The sequence below is a fragment of the Hippopotamus amphibius genome, chromosome 2, assembly GCF_030028045.1.
Source record: "Hippopotamus amphibius kiboko isolate mHipAmp2 chromosome 2, mHipAmp2.hap2, whole genome shotgun sequence".
Taxonomy (NCBI): domain Eukaryota; kingdom Metazoa; phylum Chordata; class Mammalia; order Artiodactyla; family Hippopotamidae; genus Hippopotamus; species Hippopotamus amphibius.
In genome coordinates this window covers 151,444,020-151,466,219 of record NC_080187.1, presented here as the reverse complement: position 1 = coordinate 151,466,219, position 22,200 = coordinate 151,444,020, and the positions used below count along the sequence as shown (strand labels likewise).

At 53.1% G+C, this 22,200-nt stretch overlaps 1 protein-coding gene across 1 annotated transcript in view; it reads right to left on the bottom strand.

Annotated features, from left to right (window-relative positions):
• Window positions 1-5,735, bottom strand: part of APBA2 (amyloid beta precursor protein binding family A member 2) — a 248,017-nt gene extending 242,282 nt beyond the window's left edge. Inside the window, exon 1 of the mRNA XM_057722046.1 lies at window positions 5,603-5,735. The gene's annotated coding sequence lies outside the window, so the exon portion shown is untranslated. The remainder of the gene's footprint in view (window positions 1-5,602) is intronic.
• Window positions 5,736-22,200: the final 16,465 nt, after the last annotated feature.

Sequence of the window (22,200 nt, the reverse complement as noted above, 5' to 3'; positions counted from 1 at the left end):
GGAACGTAAACTGTGTTTTATTTGAGCAATGTGCATGCTTGTTGCCAGACGGGCCTGAGAAATCCATCATCCCTAAACGCACGTACTCACTCAGCGAACGGGTCTCGTAGTTTCTTAACAATGGATCTTTCCAAGACGACTGATAGACCAACTGGGGAAAACTATACACTACATTTTTTTATGAAAATTAGCGAGGCATACAACAGTTCAGAGAAGTTCATATTTAGAGCTGCCTTGCTGGAGAATCAATTCCACAAACGTAAAGCCAACCCAATGAGAAATAAATATGTATATTTTTAAATACAATTATACATATATATATATATGTATATATCTCCCAACTGAAAATTCTAAATGGCAATAGTGTGCTCCTACTCATTGACTGTTGACTAATTAGAATTTGTTCAGAACAGGTGCCTGAACATTTTAGAGCTGAACGTCTCTTAGCAGAGTTGATTCCAGGTGCAGGGTGTGCAAGAATCCACGGTACCTCCGAGTGCAAGAAGGAAAACACCTTACCAGCCCACCACCAATGTTAGCTGTTGTCCTGGATGGCAAGCTCCCAAGCCCTCTGTCCCCATGAAGGGCCTTGGGTCACCTGTGACATGTCCATTACTCTCCAACTGCCAACCAGAGCTCAGGTCCACGGGTCACCACCATCTGACTTTCTAGGCGCAGGCTGAAAATGAACCCCTGTACTCATCACATAAGTGGTCACAAGTCCTAGTCATGCCCACACAGTTTAACAACAAATCTGATGCAAACTGGGCCCCAGTGGGATATGGGGGTGGGGTAGGGAGGATGGACCAGAGGGAGGAGTTGTGGGGGGGGAGGTCATGGACTCCTCACACTCGCCAACCAGTCCCAGCGCTGCCCTGAAACAGCAGCCCCCTCGGGCAAGTCACAGCTGCCTGGTCCTCAGCCTCTGGCTGCCAAGTGAAGACCTGCCTCTTGGGCTTGGTGGGAAACTATTTAAAACAGCACACACAGAGGAGAAGAAGGCAACACACAGAAGTGTCCAATGACGTGTGTTTCATTCTGGTTGATTTCTCCATCCAAAACCACCTTCAAATGCCAGTTGCTTCCGTTTTCAGAAAAACCACAAGATGCAAATATCTCTGCGGTCAGGAGATGCCGGCATCTCAACCCCACGTTTTTTCTTTCTTAATTTTGATCCTTCAGACGCAAAACCACAATGCAGCCCCTTACATCAGAACAGCACTTTGGAGTCTAGGAAGCACTACGTTCTCTCACTAGGTTGTACGTGAAGCTAGCAAAGCTGACCCTTCAAACTCCCAGTAAAACAGGAAAAGCCGCAGCAAGCCTGGGACCACCGGCACCCCAAGAAGCTCTGGCCGTCGTCCTGATATCTCAAATCAGTTCAATGGTGGATCTCGTCTGGGCCTCAAAACTGCCTCGGCGAGAGTTATCATGCACATGTGACAGATACTGAGACAGGCTCCCAAGGCCGGTGACTCGCTCAAAGCCCCCGGGATTAGTGGCAGAACCTTCCTCCTTATAAAACCAGACCTTCCTCCTTATAACACCAGAGCGCCTTCCCCAACAGGGCCAGAACACAGACAGGGAGAACGAGGCAGGGGAGGCTGGCAAACAGGGACAGGCAGAGCGGCCGGGAGCCTGGAGATGCTGGGTCTGACATAAGGCAAAAGACCAGTTTAGAAACCTCTAGATGGAGGGGAAAGGGAACCTGGGCAAGAGGGGCCTCATCCCCAGCACATCCGTAACCCAGGTGACCACAGGGACAGCCCAAGCGCAGACCATCCAAACAACCGAATATCCCAGAGGGCGTTCCCGTGAAGGATCAGAACGCCTACTCCCGGGGCTGGATTGCCTTCCTGGCCACGCTGTCATCTGGCCTACGTGACATCCGACCTGCCCCCACCATTCCATGGCTCTCTCCTGCTTGTTCACCGTGGGCAAGGTTCTGTTCTAAGCGCTGGGAGGGATCCGGCTGTGAATCCAGCTCGGTTCCAGCGCTGGGTCTCGGGAAGGGAGCAGCAGGGTGCCAGGCTGATGCTGGAAGGAAGCATGACGCTCCTGGGATTTCATTCATTCATTTGTTCATTCATGCAACAAATACTGCTGAGGGTCTATGAGGTGCCAGGCACTATTCTTGCTGTCAAGGATACAGAGGTCAACAAAGTCTTTATGTTAGAGTGGTAAGAGACTGAATAAACAAAGTATATAAATAAGAAATTGGTACAAAGCAAGGTTAACATGAAAGGGGGAAGTGATGCTAATTTATGTAGGGTGGTCTAGGAACTGAAATACAGACAGAGAAGTAGTGAGAGAGCAAGTCAGGTAGACATCTGGAGGAGGCATGTGCCAGGGAGAGGGAAAGGCAGGTGCAAAGGCCCTGAGGCAGGCAGGAGCTTGGCAAGCTTGAAGAACAAAGGACAAGAGGAAAAGAGTCTATATTCATCTAGGATGATCAAGGATGGACTCAGGGCCCCGGGCCAAGGTGGCAGGTGGGGGTGGGGGGAGACAACACAAAGAGAGCCTGGGCAGTGAGCCTGCCTGACCAGAGCCTGGACAGAATGGCTGGGAGTGAGGAAGGGAACTTGAAAAAAAAATCAGGCTGAGGAATGTGGGTGTGGAGTGGGCACTGGGGAGCCACTGTGGGTGTGAGTGAGGAACACCAGACCAGCCCAACCTGGGACACCCTGCAGCTGGCCCAGGAGTCACAAGTCATGCAGCAACAGCACCCACCAAAACAGAGGGTTCCCAAGCAGACCTGGGAATTTCAAGCCCTACAGAGAGAGCCCAGCTGCGTGGCTCTGAGGTCACTGCCCTCCCTGGGCTCCCCTGTTATCCAAAAGGACAGGGAGAACGGAGGACTGGCGGCAGGAGAGGCAGGGAAGACGGCGCCCACGTCGGCTGATTCAGCCTGTGCCTGCAGGCTACTCTCAGGCACCAGCTGGACCCGACCAAGGAGGTGGGTGGAGCCTCAGGAGAGGAAGGGGCTGGAGAATCCTCCCTGGGGGCACCACCAACAAGCACCAGGGCCCCCACTTGGCCGGCAGTCATCTCAAACATGACCTATATCGGGGATGGAGCCGAACGACAGTCAGTGCCCATGCCACTCCCCACCCGAGCAAGGCCAGGGCTATGGGACCCCAGGCTCTCTCCCGCTCTCTCAAGGCCAGGCTGCAAGGCAGGCGTGCTGCTTTCTAACACTTGTTCTGGAAGGCCCTGAGGCCAGCTCGGGGTCTCTGTGCTCACCTGCTCCTTCCTAGCCCTCCCGACTCCCCCGACGATAAAGGTTTCCCTAAGACTTCAGACCCTAGTGTCACTAGAGGCCCTGACCTGTGGAGTTGCTGGGTCGGGTGCGCAGGGTCAAGGACAGGGAGGAGGGGCACCTTGGAGGAGCTGAGACCTGGAGGGAGCTGTGTCCCACCCTCCTCTGCCCCTACCCTCCCCCACCCAATCCAAACAAAGCCCTGCGACCACCACATGTGCTTTTCCTCTGAGTTCCTCAGTTGTGTCTAGGAAACATCAAGGTGTTTTAGCGCTCCCTCTCAGCTTCAGGGGTGCGACGGGTGCCTTTTACAATTATCTTTTATTTTTATCCAGCACTTCTTAGCTCCCTTGGCAAATTGGATTATTTATGCGCCTCCATTTCACAATCCGTCCCCAACAATTACTCCTGTGAAACCTGTATTTTATTTTATTTTTTTAAAAAAGGGTTAGAAGTACTCAAGGGAGAGTCATGCAGACGAGTTAACCAGACACAACTCCAGCCGGGGATGCCCAAGAAAGCAAGCAAGGTGCAAGAGAGTATGGAACTGACTGGCATGGCCTTCGCCCGCCTGCCAGCACCCACCCTGGCTCTCACACTCACATACACACACACCCCATCTGGTTCAGCCCACACTTCTCCCAGGAGAAGAAGCCCAGTACCCCGGAGAGGGAAAGGCAGGCGCTGGGGGAGGGGCTCCACCCTGCTCCCCCACCTACGAGTAGAGGTCTGGAGACACAGGCAGGCCCCACAGCAGACTCTTGGGACGCCTTAACACTAAAGCCACCACCCAGACCTGGCCCAGCCTGGAGACCACACCAAGGGTCTCTCTGCCGGGGCTGTGGTGCCCACCCGGGAGGCTGCCCGCTCAGCAAACCAACCCTCAGCAAGCTCCAACTTGCCCTGGACACCACCCGGAGTCCCAGCAGGCTCTGTGCTAGTGTCATTCTTCACTCAGGAGACCCCCTAAGTGCAGATGGAGGCAGCGCAGACAGCCCCCCAAGAGTGAGGGCACAGGGCAGGGCATCCTGGCAGCACTGGACTAGGAAATACGACCAAGTCCCCTGCAGGGTGAATGCCGCCCACGAGAAGAGGAGAGACGCCCCACCGCCCCCCTCACCTCACCAGAAGGACCACTAACCCAGAGGCCTGAGAAAAGAACCACCCATCAGACTCTGGGTACCTGCAGAGGGCATCCAATGTGCACCCCAGGAAAAGCTGTCCTGTTCCCACCCTCGAAGCTTTCAGGTCATTATTTCTAAAACCACTGTTTTTCTCGGAGGCGGGGGGGGGGGGGGGGGGGGGCGGGGGGAGGAGGCGGTAATTCTTAGAAAAGGTACAGAGGCTGAGAAGGTCAGGGACAGCTCCGTTCACAGGATAAAGAGTACAAAGGAGATGCCCGGTTTGGGGTACCTGACCATCCCACGGCCATCTGTGAATTCACTTAACCAGATTTCACGTTGGTCCCTGTCAGGCCGTATCTGAACAGATACGAAAAATTAAAGTCTTCCTTCTACAAGTATATACTAAGTTGAGACCAGCAGGCTAATCTCAGCCTCCGCGCTCCTCGAGGCTCTGGCAGGGCAGGCCCCCCGCGACCCTCCCTCGGCACCGGCACCAAGGCAAGTTCGCCCCCGGCCTTGGCACACCGAGGCCCGCCGCCCCGCTGGCCCGGAGCAGAGCCCAGCTCGGGAAAGGGGTCTCACCCTTCGCCTTGACCATCAGTAGGCCAACCTCCCAACAGCAGCCTGGCCGGGGTGGAGAGGGTGTGGGAGAAGGGGCTGGGCCAATGGGGCAGGTCCCCGCCGCGCCCCGAGCCCCGCGCCGGCAGCGCGGGGAACCGGGCTGTGAGATTTTTAATTGAGGAGTTTCTCCCGCTGGGCCTCGTTATAAAGGGAAAAGGGGGAGGGCTCGAAGACCCGGGCTCGGCTTCCCGGGAGGCAGGGAACCCAGAAACGGCCCCAAACTCGGGAGTTGCCGCCCTGCACGGGGACTCGGTGCCAGCGCCGAGCGGGGCCACGGAACGCTCCAGCGGCCCGGCCATCCCGGAGGGACCCCAGCGGGCAGTCGCCGCCGGCCCGCGCCCCTGGTCCGCGCCCGGTCGCACCTCGCCACCGCACCCCCCCGCCAGCGATGCTTGAGCCGCCGGCTCGGCCCCACCCCGCCCTCCCGCACGCCCGCCCGCCGGTCCAGGGGTCGCCGGTCCGCACCCCCAGATCCAGGCGGCGCCCCCCGCCCGCAGCTCCGCCCCACCGCGCTCCTCACTACCCGGCCCCCGGCGCCCTCCCGGGCGCCCTCAGGCTGCGACCGAAGGCGGATCCGGGGGCCGGGACCCCTGCTTACCTGGCCCGGGCGCGGGGCCCCGCGGGTGCACGGCCGCCCGCCGCCCGCCGCCGCTCCGTCCGCGAGGCCGAGCGCGGGGCCGCCGCCGCAGCTCTTTGTGAGCCGCGCACCGAGATGCTGCCGAGCCCGGGAAGCTGGATAGCGGCGGGCGCGCCCCGGACGCGGCGTACGGCACGCAGAGCCGCCCCTGCCCGGCGCACGCGGCGCGGCCCGCGGGCGCACCCCGCACCGGCCTGCGGCTGGCCGCCGGCGCCCCGCCCCGCCCCGGCCTCGCCCGCACCCCCCGCCCGGCGAGAGCGCGCGGCGGGAAGACAGGCAGGAGGACAAAGATGCGTGCGTGCCCAGCCCCCTCCCCCGGGCCCGCGCCGGGACAGTCGAGGGGCAAGCGGGCGCACCTTGGGTCCCGGTCCTGCGGGGCTGGCCTCGGGGTCGGGGGCCGCAGCCCAGCCCTGGAAGCCGCGGCGCTCAGCTGCCCCGGGCCCTGGGGAGCACACAGATTCCCGGGCGCGCCCCGGACCTGCGGGATCGGGGGCCGTTGGGGTCTGGTCCTCCGGCGGGTGGAACAGGTGACAGCGAGGCTCGCCTGCGCCCGCACCTGCCCCGGGGGCCGCGCTGCCCCCTGGCGGGCTCCCGAGCGCGTGCGGCGGAGGGGCCCGAGCAACCGCGCCCTGCTCGGCCCCCGCACCCCGCCGCACGGGGAGGGGGCCCCAGGCCAGAAGCCCCGGGGGGGCGGGGATCTCGGCTTCGGAGAGCCTCTTCCGGATGGGAGGCCCCCTCCTGCCTCCTGCCGCAGGTCTCCCAGTCGCGGGCTGCACGCCAGGTCCCTGGGAACCATCCCATCATCCCGCTTCCAATGTCCTGTGCTGCCTTGGCCTCGACCACTGGCCTCCCCTCCCCCAGGGCCCCGCCCCAGCCCTCTCCCTCCTTGCGGTCCTGAACGCAGAGGACCCAAACCACGTCCACTTCCAGGTCCCCACACACATCCCAAGAAGAGGAGGTGATCCACCCCACAGTGGGAATAACCCCCCTGAAACCCCCTAAAGGTTGTGCTGCAGACGCTGGTGTCACTTTTGACCCCTCTGGCCCTTTCATGCAGTTCCACACAGTCGTGTAACCTGCAGGCTTCACCTGGACTAGTACACAGGGTGCCTTGTCTGCTCGAGCTGGGCGCTGGTGCCTCCCTACCCAAATCCAGACTATTTGCCTTCTGTTGTCTCTTCTTTTGGCTGGATTAGGGTGCCACTGTGGTGGGGCCAGTTCTGAAGTGGAGTGCCACAGAGAGGAGAGGAGGCCTGGGTGGGCCTCCTCCTGCTGCCCTGAGGGTCAGTGCCAGGACCCTGAGCAGAAGGGCTGGGAAAATCTGAGTCCTGGGCTGGACCAGCGCAGACTTGGTGTGGACTTCCTGTGGGTGGGTGCTGCGGGCCTGTCTCCCTCCCCCCTCCCCAACTCCCTCTCACACCCCAACTGCCTCTCGCACCCCCAACACTCACAGTGACCCAGAGGTCCTGAGCCTCCAGTTTGGGGGGTTGGGGGGGGAGGGATCCTGGTAGGGCAGCTTTGCAGATGAAGTGCCAGAAGAAGGCGGCAAAGGCAGAGCCCAGAAGAAGGCCAGGGGCGAGGCTCACCCCAGGCCCCTGAGCTGAGCTGTCTTTGCTGTTTGGGTTCCCTTCCTCCCATGGGCAAGCTCTCTGTCAACCTCCAGGGTTAGACTCCAGCCCTGCACACTGGACCAATAGCAGCTGCTGTTCATGGTCCACAGGGTCAAAGGCACAGGCATGCCCCAGCCTCACTCAGGACTCCTAACTCTGCCAGGCTCAAGCCAACCATCCCTATTCAGAGAATTTTTAAAGAATCTTGGAGTAGGGAAGGCTCTTCTCAGTATTCCACAAAACTGAAAAGATCATAAAAGATTGCTAAATTTGACTTCAGAAAAATTCCTGCATGGTAGTCACCACAGAAGCAAAGTCAGCAACAAACCAGGAGCAAAATATCTACAACTCATCTCACCAACAGTTAACTTCCCTAATATACCAATAGCATCCAGAAATAGATAAGAAAAAAGAACAGCTCAGTAGGAAAAAAACAGACAAAGGTAAGGAGCAGACAGTTCACAGGAAAGAACATACAAATGACTTTTAAACATCTGAAAAGATGTCCTCCTTATTCAGAATAAGAAATGCAAATTAACACTATACCTAGATGCCATGGTTTTTGCCTGTCAGAGAGCCAGGAATAAAATAACACAATATGTTCCAGAGGGCAAAGAGAAACATGAACTTCTGCATTTCCCTGGAGAAGTGTAAATCGGCACAACTTGTATGGAGGAATATTAGATCAATTCTATCAAAATTACAAATGCATAAGCCCTTTGACCTAAGAACTCTATTTCTAGGAGTTTTTAAACATGTCTACCACACATGTGCAAAATAGCCATATTATTTTGCAGAGTTACTTATTGCATTATTGTTTGTGTCACAAATGACTGCAAACAGCCTCGGTGTTCATGAATGGGGGACTGTTAAAAATGTGAGAGCACATCCAAACATTGAACTACAAGGAGAAAACAAGGACCCATATGATGAATTAACATGGTAGGTTCAAGATAGTTTGTTAAGTGAAAGCACAAAGAGCAGAAGATGTGATCGGTTGGCCAACATGTACATAAAAACAGAAAAGGGAAAAAAGAGTGCTGTGTGCAGTCATACAGCCTCTCCGGAAGAATCACAAGAAATTCATAAATATTGATTGCCTATGGGAAGAAAACTGGTGGCTAGGTCTGGAGCCACAGGAAGACTTTTCACTGATTACCTTTTCTATTTTTGAAGTATATAATACTATTATCTATCCCAAAGCAAAAATTTTAAATTATTGTGCATAACCCTGGTTCTTAACCCTTTGGAGAGTAACAGACCTCTGGAATCCCTGGTCCCTTTCCCCAAGGGAAAAAAAATAGATCCCTCTGATGCTGCTTAAGTATATACCTCTAGGGCTGTAGGGTTGAATCCCTGGCCATGCTCCCTACTGCCACTTAGTGGCAGTATTCATGAATTGCAGGCTTGGTGCCAATCCCCTTCAGTCAAGAGAAGCTCCCCAGAATTCCCACAAGGGGGGAAAGTAGAGCCAAAAACCTGTCAATTCCTCAGCACTTGGCATAACTCAGTTTTTAAAAATAATGCACACGTTCCCAATATAAGGCAGAAGACTAATGCTCTGCCTCATAGGCTGGGAAGGTCATTCCCAAAAGAGAGAAGATTAATTTTTCTTTCATTGCTCTGCTGAGTGTGTAAGTAGATTTGATTGACAAAGACGTGCCCTCTCTCTGTTGGGAGAGTTGGCAGAACAACTCTCCATAAGGTCACCACTCGGTACCAGCCTCGTTGGGTCTCACCTCCTGTCCACACCAAGCACTTAGGCTCATCTTCCTTACCCCTTCATCCTGTGCAGTCAAAGTGCCCTGAACCAGGAGCCAGGGGTCCCATATTCCAGCCCTAGCTAAGACGCCGGCCAGGACAGGGCTTCGAAGAGATCACCTACCTGGTATAGTTTCTCCTCTGTTCAAGTGAGTAAGTTGGCCTCAAAAACCCCCAAGGTCCAGGATGAAACCACCCCCATGGGAGTCTTTGATTCTCTTACCATCAAGGCTTAAGTCACTGGGGAAATTCACTAACCAGATTCCCCTCTAATAGGTTTTTCCTTTACGTTAGCAGACACAGAAAGAAGTAGTATGAAATGCCTTTGCCAACCATGGAAGCAAAGGACCTTCCCCCAAAGTAAATACTGTTGATTTTTTGAGCAATTTCAGGACACAGATTCTAGCCCCAAACCTGGCCTTTATAGCTATAGGAGGATGATTATAACCCATGAACCATCTGGCTCCTGACCCTCCAGATCCAGGCCTTCAGTGACCACACAGAACAGGCTGCAGGATACACATATCGGCTGGGGAGAGTGGGGCGTGGACCTCACCCTCAGGCGGGCCTCTGACAAGGGGTCCACCACATGGGTGCTGGTGCATCTGGGAAAAGCACAGAGAGGTTTGTTGTTTTCGTGAGAGAAGTTATCCACTGCATTTTGGTGAAGGTGGGTGCAAAAAATCACCACAGTGCAGACCTCTTTCATTTAGAGACTCTGTCATGTAGATGATAGAGGGGAAGTAGTACAGGCCGTAAGGTGTGGGTGTAGCTCTTATGGGCGAGGTGGATGGTATGTGAATGACACAGTGAAAATAGCTGGATTGATGTCATATAGACAGTCCCTTGAGCATGTCTGATGACAAGAATTGGAATGAGGCATCACCACCAATCTCCGTGTGGGCAGATTGTGACGGGGTGAGGCTACTCCCCGACACCCCCTATTATGTGGTTTGGGTCAAGGGGGGAGGCTGTTAGAGGTGGGTCATTCTTCACAAGGAGGTCAGACTTCTTGGGGGGGACAGACCAAGACTCCAATGCTGTTCTCCAAGACACAACATTGGCGCAGCCTCGTGGGGACCCAGATGAGCCAGATCAAAGCCTGGAGGGGCAGGAGGGCAGAGGGGCTGGGGACACCTGGGCAGGACTTCAGGACCCACCCTGAGAGTTCCAGAGGGGTCTGCTTTGGGTGCGGCCAGAGAGGGTGTGCTTGGGAACCAGTGGGCAGGCTGGGGACAGAGCCCACTGTGGAACTCCATCACAGCAGGGCCAGAAGGGCTGGCTGGACCTGTCTTGAAAGCTCACCGTGGGCATCAAGGAGAGCATTTGGAAGGGATCTGAACCCCCTCGGCAAAGGATGGCTTGGTACAGCTTCCTGCTGAGAGGCAAGTAGAGCATCAGTGATTAGCAAGATAAACCAACAGAGCCCCTGATTTGTGACCGGTATTTGTGAGCGGGGGTGAGGGGCGCCCTGTTTTGCTCTTCCCTGAGCTGCAAACATAGAAGGTATTTTCATGCAGCAATGAGCTGTTCGTCTTCCAGTAACGGCCACTCAAATGTCCCTCTGGGGGCCCACCCGTCCCTCATCCTCCACCCCTCCCATGCCACCAGGGATGGGCACGTGATCTGGGACAAACCAATCTGTGTATTCCTTCCCCCTGACTCTAGGGCTTAGCTCAGGGATGGGTATGTGACCCCAGTGAGTCCCTTAAGATTCAATCCCAGGACTTCTGCTGAAGAGCTACACAGGAGATGCTCTTTCCTCTGAGATGATAAGCAGTGAGGATAATGCCAGCCTGGAGCTGCCAGAGCTCCTCACAGGGGGCTGCTGAAGGGCAAGGCTAAGACAGAGGAAAGCAAGGGTGAGGATGGAGGCGTTAGGCCTCAATGACGTCATTTGAATCTCTGGATCCAGCCATGCTTGATCTCCTGCCACTAGACTTTTCAGTTATGGAAGTCAGTTTGAGTTGTCCCCTATAACCTTAAGAGTCATGTCTGATATGATGAGAATCATGATGCTTATTTGTTGGTACCATTCAGTACTAGGAAGAAAAGCTGTGACGTTCCAGAAAGGGCAGCATTTATTGTCATGAGGCCTCCTTCAGCTCCAGAAGCAACCTCGCTTGAGCTCCTCTGGAACCTTGGAACCACCTCTAGGAAGGAACCAAAAGAAACAGGGACATAAAATTTCTCCAGGGGCAGCCCCCGAGCTGGAGGGCCGCACCCCCGGCTCAGAGTCCAGCTCTCCTTCTCTTCCATCTGCTGTGTTTGGTTTATCCAAGATTAACCACATTTCCCACATCAGAATGTGAGGCCTGACCAGGCGATTTCGTGATGATCTGGAAATGTCTGGAGACATTTTTGGTTGTCACAGATGGGGCTGATGCTTCTAGCATCTAGTGGACAAGGCCCGGGGGTCCTGCTAAACATCCTATGATGCACAAGACAGCTGCCCCCACACACACAAAAATGATCTGGTCCAAGCTGAGATGTCAAGAATGCTAAGATAGAGGAACCTACTGTATTATCTTCAGTGGGTCCATTTATTTACATGAAGAAAACCTTATACATTTATAACTGTTAACCACAAGTAGGCAACGACTTAAAATAAGGAACAGACATTGCTATATCTCTGTGGTATGGGAAGACAGAGCCAGACAGTGGCAGGACTGTGACCCCAGCCTTTCAGCCCAGCCTGAGATCATGGAGGATGCTCAAACCCCACCCACCATGGAGTGGGGTGGGGGAGGCAGGGCCCTTCTCACAGCCAGTCTGGTCCTTCACCTTGAAGAGCCCCAGCCATGTCCATGCCTTGCCCCTACACCCCCAAACCTAGACCTGGAGCTGACCTTCCCACAGCCAAATGCAAATCCTGGCCCAGCTAGGGGAAGGAGCTAGTCCAAAGCAGCTTCCTCGGCTTCTCTTCCGCAAACAGGACTGAGCTCCTGCTCTGCGGTGTGAGGTTTGATGAGCTGCTTTGCTGAGCGACAGGGACAACCCTGACCCCTGCATCAAGGTCAAGACGACAGTTGGAAGAGTGCCTAGTGGGAAAAGGCCACAGGGAAGTCTTCCTGGAAAGAGTGGGATCCCTCCCCCAGTGCCCCCCAGGTCTCTCCACCGCCATCTCCCACCCCGCTCTGCCCTGCACCATCGCTGCACTGAGTCCCACTGGTCTCCTCCGTCTTGAAACCTTTACACTGAATGCAGCAACCCCAGGAAGCCTCCTTACAGTTTCCAGATGAAGGACTTGGAGGCCTTGTGCCTCTGCAGGGGGGTTGCTTTCTTTCTGGCGTGGACTCCGTTGCTTTCTCAGAGAAGCTCTTGTTAAAGCCACTCCCGACAGAGTCCTCAGCCTTGGCAGTGGCCGGGGGGTCTCTGGCAGCCTGGCCTCTGTGCTCCCCGGGGGCTTGAGCCGGGAAGCAGACACAGGAGAGCAGAGCATCCTCCCCTCCCAGGGGCCTTTGTGATACCAAACCCGGGCCTCCTGGAGGGCCCTTCCTTCACGGCCCCTTGGGCTCTCCAAGCAGATTCTGGGGCTGCCCACAGGCCAGGGCTGACCTTCGAGGACTGCCCGCTCGTGCCAGCCTGTGTATTCCTTCTTGACTTTTCCTGTGCCTGCAGTTCCTAATGTATTTGCATGAACATTTGATTAATTATTCAGTCTCCTCCCCGCCTCCTGTCTCCCTCCCTCTCTCTCTCTCTCTCCCCCTACCTCTCTCTCTATTTTGCACAATGCAGGGCACGTTCTCAGTTCTCAGCTCGTGGCCCATTGCCTGGCACACAGTAGGCCCTCGGTAACCATTTGTTGACTGAGCAAACACAGGGAAGAAAAATATTGAAGAAGCATTTCAAGGGGCTCCTGTCCCCAAAGGTCTGACTGGCCAGCCTGGGGCTGGAACCTCAGACCCCACCCTGACCACCTATTTAAAGGGTTGTCTCCAGCAAGGCCGTGTCATCGCTTGGATATGTTTATGCAGGAAGCATGTGGGGCTTCAGTGAAAATTGGTGGAGAGGAGAAAAGGGATTGTTTGAGCTGCCCAGGTCATGGTCCTTGACTGCAGCAGCCCTAGCAGCCAAGACACCATGTCTGCGATCAGGAGGCATCAGTGGCCCGTGGCAGCCAACACCAGCAGTGCCAGCCTGGCCCTGTGCTCATGCCTCCACCAGCCTTGATGGGCTCGTCCTCCAGGCCTGTCCCTCCAGTCTCCTTGGAGCATCACTATTGACATCACTGGAGCATCCAGAGAGCTGGACTTGCCTGGGATGTCCAGCCCCTGGGGGCAGAGACAGATGGGGAATGTGGAAGCTCTCTTACCACCAGGTGGGACGAGCCCCGAGATGGAATTGACTCTCGGAGCGCCCTGTGGAATCCAGCGGCTCTGGGAAGTCACCTGAAACTGCCCCTCTTCCTCAGCCTTTCCCACGGCCGTGTCCTGCCCTCTCCGCCCACTCCTGCCATGGCCTTTCCTGGGAACTCTATCCTAAAAGTCACCTGCACAGGTATCTCACCTCTAGCTCTGCTTCTCAGACTCCAGACCGAAGCTCAATGATTCAGCAGTGGGGACTTCCCTAGTGGCGCAGTGGCTAAGAATCCGCCTGCCAATGCAGGGGACACAAGTTCAAGCCCTGGGCTGGGAAGATCCCACATGGCCTGCAGCAATTAAACCTGTGCGCCACAACTACTGAGCCTGTGCTCTAGGGCTCACATGCCACAACTACAGAGCCTACATGCCACAACTACTGAAGCCCAAGTGCTTAGAGCTTGTGCACCGAAACAAGAGAAGCCGCCGCACTGAGAAGCCCACACACCACAATGAAGAGTAGCCCCTACTCGCCACAAGTAGAGAAAGCCTGCGCACAGCAACGAAGACCCAATGCAGTCATAAATAAATAAATAAATTTGTTTATCTATCTATCTATTTTTAAATTTATTTATTTATTTATCTATCTATTTATTTATTTAAAAAATGATTCAGCAGTGGCCCTATGAGGCCAGCCCTGAGGCTGGGACTCTGGAGCTGGGTGACCTCCAGGCAGCAGTGTGTCCAGTACCGAGGGTCCCAGTGACCCCCCATTCTGGAGCATCACAGTTCTGAGAAGCCAGGAGGAAGGGGATGCACAGGGGCAGGCGGTGTTTCTGGTGATGGAAGGCAGGAGAGAAATAGAGAGGATGCACAGCTCAGGTGGATCTGTTACCAGTTTAGGGCCCAAGGCAGCATTTGTGCAAATCTTTGTCTCCCGCGGTCAGAGGAGAAGACTCGGGCCAGGCATTTGGAGAGAAACAGGGCTTCAGAGCCGCCTGAATCCACAGCCCCAGCCATCCTCCTGGGTCAGAGTCAGGCCCTGATGAGGAAGTAGTTGGTGCCCTGCTTGGGGCAGGGCGGGGGGGGGCGTGTCTCCCGAAAGACAGCAGTGAGGGAACAGACTCCAGGCCTTGTGCCTGGCCACTCACTTTGCGTGGAGTGAGAGGTGGCCCAGTGCTAGACATCTTTATGGGCAGCAGAGAATGGCCTGGCTGGTTGGTGAGGGCCCATGCAGCAAGATTGGAGGCTCTGCAATGTGATGGCCACACTATGGGAGAAGGCAGGCTGTGGCAGGGTCTTTGTGTTGTGCAGAATGCAGTCAGGAAGCACCTAGGAAGGACAACACAGCCGGATGGAGGTGTCCCCAACGTCCATCCTCAGCCTGCCCAAGCCTTTGCCCAGGCCCATGAGGATCAGGGGTGCTGGCAGAGAAGGGGGCTGCTGTGCAGACTTCCTCCCACCGAGGCTGATCTGGATCCTGCAGAGCATACCGCCGTCAGCCACAGAGACCACGATGAGCCCCATGTGCCACCAGCCCTCACAGAGACCACCATCCGCTCAGGGGCTGAAATCACAGTGATGTGTCCTGACTGGGATCGGCGTGTATTCCGAGGGGATTAGCATCTCCTGTAGGAACCACTACTGAAGGACTCATGTGTCTGATTTGCCAACGTGGGATCCTGCACAAATTACCTGGGACCTGGGAGGCTTCGTGGCCCAGGATACACAGGGTGCAATGGGCACATGACCGTAAGGTCCATGTCCCCACCAAATTCCACACCAACTGGGAGCTTTTAGCTGATGGAGCAGGGGAACTGTCTCCTGGAAGTTGTAGCTGAGTTGCCAGCCCAGGGACCCACTCTGCAGGGCTGGGTGCTGCTCCTGGGGGTGGGGGGGAATGCCTGTGCCCAAAGGTGTATCATGACCTGATGCTCAAGGGTAGGAACCAGCAGTCTCCCTGGTAGGAAGGACCACTCATCATGGTTCCCAGGGACCCATGCTTCCCACCACCACGATCTTAGTTTCTGTGGGTCGACTGAGGGTCGAGAGGTCCTCATTGCCAAAGGGAAGACTCTTCTACTAGGACACCCAGGTAGATCACACTGGACTAAAAACTATAGCTTCTACTTGGTAACTTGGGGCTCCTTGTGCCAGGAGACCAGCAGGTAAAGAAAAGGCCTTCCCCTGGTCTGGAAAATTGACCCTGATTTCCTTGTCGAGAAAGGAACAGGAGCAGTGTGCTCAGATCAGGGGCCCATCGTGGCATCTCTGGGTCCTCCCACGTCCAGAGTGAACTCTGACCAGACAGCCCTGCAGCCATCCTGATACGCATGGCAGCCGGGGGCTCTGATCCCCCAGAGATGGAGGTGATCCCACCAGGCTCCCTACCCACCCAGCAGTGAGGCCAAGCCTGAGCGGAGTTCAGACCAGATGGCAGCATTGTGTACTCGTTTCCTGGGGCTGCCATATCAAAGTGCCACAGACCACGGGGCTTAAACCACAGAAATGTATTGTCTCACTGCTCTGGAGGCTGGAAGTTTGAGATCGAGGTGTCAACAGGGTGGTTTCCTTCTGAGGGCCGGGAGGGCAGGGTCTGCTCCGGGCCTCTGACCTCGGCTTTAGATGGCCGTCTTCTCCCTGCATCTTCTCCTCCACTGCCCTCTGCTTTTCTTTGTCTCTCGGTCCCATTTTCCCCTTTTAAAAAGGACACCAGTCTGGGAATATAAACTGTTGCAGCCATTATGGAAAACAGTATGGAGGTTCCTCAAAAAACTAAAAATATAACTACGTATGATCCAACAATCCCACTACTGGGCATATACCCAGACAAAACTACATTTCAAGAGGATACACACACCTCTATGTACATAGCAGCCTTATTTACAACAGCCAAGACATGGAAACAACCTAAATGTCCATCAACAGATGAATGGATAAAGAAGAGGTGGTACATATGTACAATGGAATACCACCCAGCCATAAAAAAGAATGAAATAAGGCCATTTGCAGCAACATGGATGGACCTAGAGATGATCATAGTGAGTGCAGTAAGTGAAACAGAGAAAGACAAATACCATATGACATAACTTGTGTGTGGAATCTAAAATATGACACAAATGAACTCACCTATGAAACAGATACAGACTCACAAACATAGAGAACAGACTTGTGGTTGCCTAAGAGGAGGGGGTGGGGGAGGGATGGAGAGGGAGTTTGGGATTAGCAGATGCAAACTATTATATATAGAGTGGATAAACAACACGGTCCTACTGTAGAGCACAGGGACCTATGTTCACTATCCTGTGATAAACCATAGTGGAGCAGAATATGGAAAAGAATATATACGTGGGTAAGTCAAAACTCATCCACACTCTGGCTGCAGAATTTATTTTAACTTTTCGAAAAGACACATCATTTTTTGACATAATCTCCTTGCTTTTCAATACACTTTGTCCATCTGTCAACAAGCTTTCATATTCCCTCATTAAAAAAAGTTTTAGGCTGAGCTGTGAGCCACAAATGCTCTGCTGTCTTCAATTTCTTCATCAGAAGTGAACCTTTGTCCTCGTAGGGCTGCTTTCAGGGGACCAAACAGGTGAAAGTCTGATGGAGCAAGATCAGGACTATAGGGAGGATGCTGTAACACCTCAAAACGAAGTTTTTACAGAGTGTCGACAGTGTGGGCAGAAGTAGGCGGACATGGACTAAAAAAATGAGGTCCTTGCCTCTTCAAAAAGTGGTTGTGAGAATAAATTTCATCATTAATCATAGATCTTAAAAATATTCCCATGCCAGATGCTGACCTGGGCCCTGGGTTGCAGCAATGACAGACCAGTTGGAGCCCTGCTCCTGGCACGTGAATAGTAAAGTCCCTTGTGGGGCAGACGGCACGGCAGCCTACACTGGCAGGGCCCCCAGGGGAGCAGCCTGAGAAGGTGGGATGAGGCTACACCGACCGGGTGAGGTGTACTAGCATCAATCCCCTTGCCGGGGGCTTGGCTGAAGCAGCAGAAGTGACTTAATCATCAGCTAGTTTGGCTCACTGAGTCCCCCCATCCTGGTGAAACAATTCTGCGTGTTAAATCTCTCTTTGAAAACAGCCAGTATGGGTTCTGCTTCCCTGCCTGCACCCTGACTCAGACAGTGCGGATACCAGTCATCCTTCCCAGAAACAGACCCTCCAAGATAGATTCTGAGCCCTGAACACAGTGCTGAGCTCCTGACAGTGGGAAACGAGGTGCCAGTAATGCAGGCCACACTGGGCCTCATGATTGGTCAAACTGCCACCTGCGGTTGCTTTGGATGATGTCCTTACTAAAGCCAAAGCCAGGGGTCTGGGAGTGGGGGTGGGGAGGTAAGGCTGGGGAGGAAGGCAGGTGACCTTAGCCCTTAATGGGGACTTCAAGGACTTCAAGGACTGTGGGATGGGTGGCCAGTTCTTACTACACCAGAGACCTGGCAGAGAGAAAATGACAGACTCCGAGTTAAAACTTGGAGCTTACAGAAAACCAGAGAATTTCTATCCTGCCCCCCAAGAGAATCTGTTATTTGCCGTAGCCATAGAGATAACCTTGCCAAAAGTCAGACACAGGCTTCGTGAATATGGCAGAATTACAAAGTCAGTTGAATTCAAAGGTGTGACGAGTATCCCATGTGGACATGCTTTGGAAAAGAGTATGACCCTGAGGTTTGGGATGCAAACATCTGAGTAGAGTCCGGGGGAGGTAAGAACCTTGACCCTTGAGTCTGTTTGGACTGGAGTCTGTCTCCAGCTGGTGGGAATGGCCTGCCAGCCTGTGTCTCAGGGGACCGACCTCTCTTGCTCAAAGACCCTGTGCATGCTCTCCTCTGTGGACCAGGTCTGCTGGTGGGAGAGGTTACTGTTTTGAGATGGATGCTGGTGTCCTTGGTGATGGTGGGATTCCACAGTGGCAAAAACCAAGTGGCAGTATTTAACTGCCAAAGACAAGGGGGTGTATGTGTTATAATGAGCAGGAAGACAGGCATAATCAGAATGCTTTGACCCGTGTGACCTCTGGCGGTGGCTAACGGACCCCAAAGAATGAAATGAATAGCAGCCAAATGTCCAGACCCAAGGCACTTCCCAGACCCAGAGGCCCTTGGTTAAAGGGGAGGCTGAGAGTCCTGATGAGGGATCCTGCAATGTTGCCGCAAATATATGCTGTCCATCTCCCTCTCACTCCTCCCTGGAGGGGCCCTGGGCCATTTACTAGGGTCACGTATGCCCTGGGAAAAGGGCAATGCCAAGACCTTTGGAGATTTCTGGACGTTGTCGCTGAAGTGACATTAATTCCTAGGAAGTGTTTAGAAAACTCTTAGGAAAGCAAAATGCCACTGGGCTCTACAGTCCAACTGGGGGCTCGTGGTCAACAGGACAGCAAAGTTTGAGCCTGAATCTGACTCCCAGTGGGTCTAACAGGCCTGCAGACCTACCCGGCAGTTCTCCTAAGTTCCAGAGTGTGTCATTGGAATAGACACCCAGGGGCCCTTGCAGAGTCCCCAGATTGGCTCCCCAGACTCGTAGGATGAGAAGTGTCATTAGAAGAAAGGCTAAGGAACTGCCCCTCCCTCCCAGGATCCTAAACCAGAAGAGACGCTCCATCTGGGGAAGATGCAGGGATCACTGGCAGGGTCACAGCCTGAGAAGGGGCAGGGAGTGAAGGCTGTCCTCGCCCCGTTTGACCTGCCTCTTGGGCCTGTGTAGATGGCATATGAATCTTGGGACATGACAACGGGTTGTCATAAACTTAATCTGATAACGACTCCAATTGCAGCTGCTGTCCCAGATGTGGTTGAGAAATATTGCAGACATGCATCCACACAGGAGCAAAACAACATCCTCCCTGGCACCCGGTGTGCTTTACATTCACACACTGTTTCTTTCCCCCCTTTTCACCCACTTCTCATGGGAGCAAAACTGGTTAACATTTTTGTTTCCAAGTGAGAACATGACCGAGTTGCTGCGATCCTGCACTGAGATGGCGGCCAACAAAGGACAGGAGGGTGAGACTGTGGGCTGTGTGCAATTTGCCCTGCTCGCCCCTCAGACCCACCCTCTACCCTCTCCGGCCGGGGTCTGTCCCCCGGGAAGCCGGCATCTGCAGACCGTGTCTGTGGGCTCCTGGCTCCCTGTTGGTTTGCCCGATGGGAGGTACTGGCTGGAGGGATGAGGAGGGCGATGTTGGTGGACCTTCCTCCCATGGGGCTTGGAATGGGCCACTTCCTTCCAGCGAAGACCACAGCCCCCGCCTCCCAGCCCCGTCCATAGCTGCAGGTCTCACAGGCTTCCAGGAATCGTCCCTCAACTGGCCTGGGGGTACAGCTCCCGGCATTGCCAGCCCCCGAGTGCTAGGCGGTTGATTTCTCTTCCCCCTGCCCCACCTCTGTCAATAGTCCTTTTCCTGAACTCTCCTCGTTTACCTCTTTGGAAAGTACTATCTGCTTCTTGCTGGGACTGATTCAAGGAAAAGATGAATTCATCCACCTACTATGTATTGAGCAGTTACCATGTAATTAGTGTTTGGCGGCAGAGAAACCAGACATGCTCAGTGTCCTCTCAGCGCTTCCAGGAGACATGGCATTCATCCATCAGTCACACAAACGAAGGGACAAGACATAGGCTACACAAGTTCCTAGTGGGAGAGGGGGCTGGACTTCCCTAACATGTAGGAACAGCATGTGCAGAGGCCTCCAAGCTGGCAGGAGCCCAGTTTGGGGAACTTAAGAAAGACTTGTGCAGAGTTTTTATAATAAATGGGTATTGAATTTGGTCAAAAGCTTTTTCTGCATCTATTGAGATGATCATATGGTTTTTATTCTTCAATTTGTTGATGTGGTCTATCACACTGATTGATGTGCGAATATGGAAAGATCCTTGCATCCCTGGGATAAATCCCACTTGATCATAGTATATGATCCTTTTCATATATTGTTGGACTGTAGTATTTTGTTGAGGATTTTAGGGTCTATGTTCATCAGTGATATTGGCATGTAAGTTTCTTTTTTGTGGTATCTTTGTCTGGTTTTGGTATCAGGGTGATGGTGGCCTCATAGATTGAGTTTTGGAGTGTTCCTTCCTCTGCAAGTTTTTGGAATAGTTTCAGAAGGATACATGTTATCTCTTCTCTAAATGTTTAATAGAATTCACCCATGAAGCCATCTGGTCCTGGACTTTTGTGTGTTGAGAGTTTTTAATCACAGTTTCAGAAGATGTGGTACATATATAGACTGGAATATTACTCAGCCATAAAAAAGAATGAAATAATGCCATTTGCAGCAACATGGATGATCCTAGAGATTACCATACTAAGTGAAGTTAAGTTAGACAAAGATAAATATCACATGATATCACTGACATGTGGAATTTAAAATATAACACAAATGAACTTATTTACGAAACAGAAACAGACTCATACACTTAGAAAACAAACTTACGGTTACCAAATGGGAAAGGGGAGGGGGAGGGATAGATTGGGAGTTGGAGATTGACATATACACACTACTATATATAAAAGAGATAATCAACAAGGACTTACTGCGTAGCACAGGGAACTCTACTCAATTTTTCTGTAATAACCTAAATGGGAAAAGAATCTGGAAAAAAAATAGATACATGTACACGTATCAATGAATCACTTTGCTATACACCTGAAACTAACACAACATTGTAAATAAAAAATAAAAATTAAAAAAAAAAAGGAAGAAAGAAAGCCTTGTGCAGAGGAGGTGGGAGGTGTGGGAGGGGGTGTGCAAGTGTCAGGCCAGGCCTACCAGGCCTTGTCAAAGACTTTATCTAGGATGAGGAATGGGTGAAGCCATCGGAGTGCCTGACAGGTGGCCTCTCAGCCCTCCATGACCTGTACGTCCTGAGATTCATGCCCCACTGATCCCATCCCTGTGAGTGTGGACTGGACTCCTTGACTTGCTTCTAATGAACAGGATACAGCGGCAGTGATGGGGATGTCAGCTCTGAGATTGGAATACAGACAAAGACCATGGCTTCCACCCTGGACACCTTCTCTTGTTCTCTCTTGGCTCAGCAGCTGCCTATGAGGTAGCCTGAGGGGGAGGACCCAGGGGCGGTCAAGACAAGTCCACATTCAGGAGGCTGCAGCAGGTGCCCCAGTCCCATTTGAGCCTCAGGGAACTGCAGCTCCTAGAGTTCAGCTACAATCTTGCAAGAGGCCATCACCAAGGCCCATGGCTAAGGCATCTCCAGACTCCTGACCCACAGAAACTGGGGTGGGGGTGGGGAGTGTTTGTTGTTTGAAGCCACTAAGTTTTGGGGGTAATTTATTCAAGCAACAGGTAACCAATACAGAGCATATTCCCTGGGGGGGGGGGGGGGAGGGGGCTGCCATATTTAATTCATTCAACAAAGAGTGAGGAGCTGCTCTATGCCTGGCATGTTGTAGGTACATTTTATAAATATTTTTAATATTAAAATTTCCAAATTTTAATTTTATCATTAAAAATGCCAGTAGTCAAATTTTAAAAGTTTGACATTATTGTACAGGACAACAGTTTCTTAGACCTCGCAGCTGAGGTCAATACACTCGACCACATTTTATAAATTTTTCAGTAGTTATTTTTTGGGTGGATCACACTGTAACATGGTTTGAAACTAAAATAACAACAGAGGACAGAGGGGAAAGCCCCACTCCACAGACACCCAGCTCCCTTAGCAGGGCTTAGGGTTAACAGTTTGGGGTGTACCATTCCAGAGAGATGTCATGTATGGATAAACCAATGTACACAGATCCACACCACCATTCTGCAATCTGCTTTCTTCACCTAACCATTTCTCTTAAAAAAACATTCTATGTCTGTACAGAGAGAATTTCCTCATTGTTTTTCACAGCCA